Source organism: Orycteropus afer, unplaced genomic scaffold (genome assembly GCF_000298275.1).
Source record: "Orycteropus afer afer isolate SDZICR_OR568_19922 unplaced genomic scaffold, OryAfe1.0 scaffold00098, whole genome shotgun sequence".
Classification (NCBI taxonomy): Eukaryota; Metazoa; Chordata; class Mammalia; order Tubulidentata; family Orycteropodidae; genus Orycteropus; species Orycteropus afer.
In genome coordinates this window covers 5,153,495-5,159,103 of record NW_006921685.1, presented here as the reverse complement: position 1 = coordinate 5,159,103, position 5,609 = coordinate 5,153,495, and positions in this window count along the sequence as shown.

The window sequence follows — 5,609 nt, the reverse complement described above, 5'->3', positions numbered from 1 at the left end:
AATGTTCATTGGTCATTAGTGAAACGCATATTAAAACTGCTTGTGAAAGATACCATTTCACAAGATAGCATTACATATCTACAAAGTTGGCTATTCCATCATTCATCATTTTGTTGTACTGTGGTGTCTTGTGTTTTACTGTGATGATGGAAACTGTGCACCAGTATTGCAAGTACCACTAGGGTCATCAAGGGTAGAAAGGTTTCAGCAGACCTTCCAGAATAAGACAGACTAGGAAAAAGGACATGGAGTTCCACTTCTGAAAAAAATTGGCCACTGAAATCCCTATGAATAGTAGAAAAATATTATCTGATATAGTGGCAGAAAATGAGTCCATCAGGGTACTCAAAATATGACTGGAGAAGAGCTTCCTCTTCAAAGTAGAGGCAACCTCAAGGAATATGATAGAGTAAAACTTTTGGGTCCTTCATTTGCTGATGTGGCATGACTCAAAATGAGAAGAAAAGGCTGAAGACATCCATATATAATCATGGAGTGTACAGAGTATGGATCTGGGAAAATTGGAAGTTGTCAAAATTGAAATGGAACACATAAAGATCATCATCCTAGGCATTAGTGAGCTGGGATGGACTAGTACTGGCCATTTTGGATCAATCATATGACCTACTATGCCAGGAATGACACAAAGAAATAACATCACATTCATCATCAAAAAGAACGTTTCAAGATCTATAATGAAGTACAAAACCCAGTGCTATCAAGTTGATTCCAACCATAGCAATTTCCAAGGCTGTAAATCTTTATGGAAGCAGATTGCCTCATCTTCCTCCCATGGAGCATCTGGTGAGATTGAACCATCAACCTGGTTAGCAGCCAAATGCCTTAACAATGCTATTAGTGATAGGATACTCTCCATAGTCTACAAGGAAGATGAGTTGATACTAATAGTACTTAAATTTATGCACCAATCATGACAGCCAAAGTCAGAGAAATTGAAGATTTTGATTAAATTTTGCTGTCCGAAATTCATCAAACATGCAATTAAATGCATTGATAATTACTGGTGATTAAAATCCAAAAGTTGAAAACAAAGAACCAAGAAGTTGGAAAATATGGCCTTGGTGATAGAAATGATGCCAGAGATTGCATGATAGATTTTTTTACGACCAATGACTTGTTTATTGCAAATACCTTTTTTTTTTTTTTAATTTTATAAAGGATGCTATACACATGGACCTCACCAGATGTAATCCACAGAATCAAATCGACTACATCTGTGGAAAGAAGTTATAGAAAAGGTCAATATCATCAGTCAGAACAAGGCCAGAAGCTGACTATGGAACATACCATCAATTGCTCATATGCAAGTTCAAGTTAAAGCAGAAATAAGTTAACACAAGTTCACCAGAGCCAAAAATGACTTTAAGTATATCCCACTTGAATTTAGGGACTATCTGAAGAGTAGATTTCATACATTGAATATCAGTGATCAAAGACTGTACAAGTTGTGTGATAACATCACAAATGTCATACATGAAGAAACAAAAGGTCCTTAAAAAGATAGGAAAGGAAGAAAAGACCAAAACTGATGTCAGAAGACACTCTAAAACTTTTCAATGGAGAGTAGCTAAAGCGAATAGAACAGATGATAAAATAAAAGAGGTGAACAGAAGAATTCAAAGGGCAGCTCAAGAAGACAAAGTATTATAATGAAAAGTGAAAGACCTGTAATTCAAAAATCAAAATGGAAGAACATGCTCAACATTTCTCAGCTTTAAAGAACTCAAGAAAAAATTCAAATTTCAAGTTGCAATATTGAAGTATTCTATGGACAAAATATTGAATTAAGCAGGAAGAATCAAAAAAAAATATGAAAACAATACATAGAGACACTATACCAGAAACACTTAGTCCATGTTCAACCATTTCAGGGGATAATATCTGATCAGGAACTGGAATTGAAGAAAGAAGTCCAAACTGGACTGAAGGAATGGGCAAAAAAAGTCTCCAGAAATAGATAGAATACCCACTAAGATATTTCAAAAAACATATGCAACACTAGAGGTACTCTCTCATTTATGACAAGAAATTTGGAAGACAGCCACTAGCGCAATCTGTTGGAGGAGTTCTATATTTGTGCCCATTCAAAGAAAGGTGATTCAAAAGAAGCACAACTTATCAAAAAATATCATTAATATTTCACACAAGTAAAATTTTGCTGAAAATAATTTAAAAAGTTTGCAGTAGTACATAGACAGGAAACTGCCAGAAATTCAAGCCAGTTTCAGAACAGGGCATCGAAAGAGGGCTATCACTGCTGATTTTAGGTGGATTTTGGCTGAACACAGAGAACCCCAGAGATATCTTTACCTGTGTTTTACTGAGTGTGCAAAGACATTCAGCTGTGTGCATCCTAACAAATTATGGATAACATTGGGAAGAATGGGAATTCCAGAACACTTTATTATGCTCGTGAGAAACCTGTTTGAACAGAACAACTGTTAAACAGCATAGTTTAAAATTAGGAATAGTGTGTGTCGAAGTTGTATCCTTTCACCATATATATTCAGTCTGTATGCTGAACCAATAATCCAAGAAGCTGGACTGTATGAAGAAGAAGTCATCAAGATTGGAGGATGACCCATTAGCAACATGCAAATGACATAACTTTGCTTGCTGAAAGTGAAAATGACTTGAAAAACCTACTGATGAAAATCAAACACTACAATCTTCAGTATGGATTATGCTTCAACATAAAGAAAACAAAAATCCTCACAACTGGACCAATAAGCAACATCCTGACAAATGGAGAAAAGAATGAAATTGTCAAGGATTTCATTTTACTTGGATTTACTACCAATACCCATGGAATCAACAGTCAAGAAATAAAATAATATATTGCATTGACCAACTCTGCTGCAAAAGATTTCTTTAAAGTGTTAGGAAGCAAAGATGTCACTTTGAGGACTACGGTGTGCCTGACCAAAGCCACAGTATTTTCAATTGTCTCATATGCATGTGGCTTAGTGCCTAAAGCATTTGACTGCTAATCAGAAAGCTGATGGTTCAAACCCATCAGTCACTCGTCAGAAGGAAGGTTGGACAATCTACTTCCGTAGTGATACTATTTCGGAAGCCCAAGGAGGTATTGCTATGAGTCAGATCTGACTCAACGGCAGTGAGCTTATATGTATGTGAAAGCTAGATAATGATTAAGGAAGATTGCAAAGGAATTGATGCATTTTAATTGTGCTGTTTGCAAAGAATACTGAATGTAGTATGCACTGCTGGAAAAATGAGCAAATCTGTTCTGGAGGAAATACAGCTGGAATGCTCCTTAGAGGTAAGGATGGTGAAATTTTGTCTCATAGTCTTTGGACATGTGATCAGGAGAGACCAGTCCCTACAGAAGAGAATCATGCTTGCTAAAGTAGATGGTGAAAAAGAGAAAGACCCTCAATAATATGGATTGACACAGTGGCTACAACAATTGGCTCAAGCTTAGCAGGGATTGTGAGGAGGGTGCAGGACCAGGTAGTATTTCATTCTGCTGTACACTGGGTGGCTATGAGTCAAAACCAACTTCATAGACCCTAACAACAACATTATAAAACATTTTCTGATTTACTATATGATCATGCTAACCTTTTATTTCACTCCTTTACATCATATTCTTTCTACTTTTTTTTTTATATCTCTGTAAAAAAAAAACTATTTTGACTAACTCTTGAGACACTTGCTGATTTTATCATCAGAGTGTTCTCCCTACTGTAATAGATTCCCTTTCCACTATTTTAATAGTCCTTCATCTCTGGTCCCTTATTACAATAGCTACCCATCCCTTCTGCAACAAAACAAAACAAAAAACACTGCCATGGAGGTGATTATAACTCAAAAGAACTCCAGAGGGTTTCCAAAGCTGTAAATCTTTATGGAAACAGACTGCTTCATCTTTCTCCTGTGGAGCAGATGAACTGCCTACCTTTTGGTTAGCAGCCAGATGCCTTAGCCACAGCACCACCACAACTCCTTCCCCTTTGCAATAAGGGAGTGTAAATGGCTTGTGCTTGACTAGCGACCTAAAGGTTGGCAGTTTGAAACCACTCAGTAGCACATAATCCTTTGAATAAGAATTCAAACATGGCTATTTGTCAATAAATGGACAACAACACTTGTTGCTGAGGATTTGAAGAAATTGGTACATTCACACCTTTGTTAGTGGGACTCTAAAGTAATGCTGAATCTGTGGAAATAATAAAGTTTAACCTAGAATCATCATATGATCCAGCAATTGTATTTGTAGTTATATAAGATTTGAAAGCAGGAACGTCAAGACATACTTGTACACCAGTGTTCACTGCAACACTATTCAGAATAGTCAAAAGATAGAAACAATTCAATGTCCAACAACAGACAAATGGGTAAACAAAATGGAATATCCACACATTGATGTTTGATACATGGTCTGACAAGTATGAACCTTGAAAGAATTATGCTGAGTGAGATAGATATAAGCAAAGGGACAAATATTGTATGATCTCATTTATATGAGATATCTAGAATAGGCACATACATAGAGATCAAAGTATACTTGTGATCACATGGGGAAGGTAAATGATGGAATGTGACATCTGTTGATAAGGATTACTGAGTTTCTGTTAAAGGTGATTAAAAATTTTGGAAATAGTGGTGATGGTGACACAATATGGGGAATAAAATTAATGTCATTGACTAAAAAACCAAACCAAACTCATTGCCGTTGAGTCGGATCTGACTCATAGCGACCAACCTCTCCTTGGGTTTTCGAGGCTGTATCACTATGGAAGTAGATTGCAAAAGAGGATTGAAATCACAGATTTTTTGTTGTATGTATTTTTACTACAATAAAAAGACCTGAAAATGTAATGACTATAGAAGTATTCTAGAGACAATATTAATATATGTCAGTGGGAATTTATACCTCCAAAGGCACTACTTTTCTGTAAATGAAGAAGTTATTCTTAATTAATTAAACTTCATTAACCTCGAACTTCATACCAGAACACTTGAAAAAATAGGCATTAAGTCCATTATTTTGTGATTAAAGTCTGTGGATGATGTTTGACAGTTGGAAACAAGTATGGATGAGAACAGAAGGGCAGCTTTCACTAGTTATGTACAAAGTCATACTTCATGAACAGTAGATGATTTTAAAAGCTGATGGACCAGAACATGTCCTGTTTTCTAATAATGGAAACAGGATCTCTTTTACTCTATGACTAACTGCTTCATCCTTGAGAATGTCAAAATGTTGCATTTACAAGAGAAATACTCAACAAAGATATACTATGAAGTCTGTTATTTTATGCATGTGATCTATGGCCAAATTTTTTACAGTATATTTTCCTGTTTTAATATTTTTTGAAACTCCTCCAGTTACAGGAAGAATCTTTAACCATGTATCTATACCAGTGAGAAAAACTTGAATTTGTAGAGTCCTTGACAAATCCTTGAAGCTTATGTACTTATTCCAAAAACCAGGTATGATAAATGCCATGTTCTAGTTTTATTTTACTGTAAAAAAATTTTAGATATTAAAAAATACGAAATACCTGGAAATCCATTTGAATATTAGATAATGTTTTGAGAACTGAGGATTTTACTCAAAT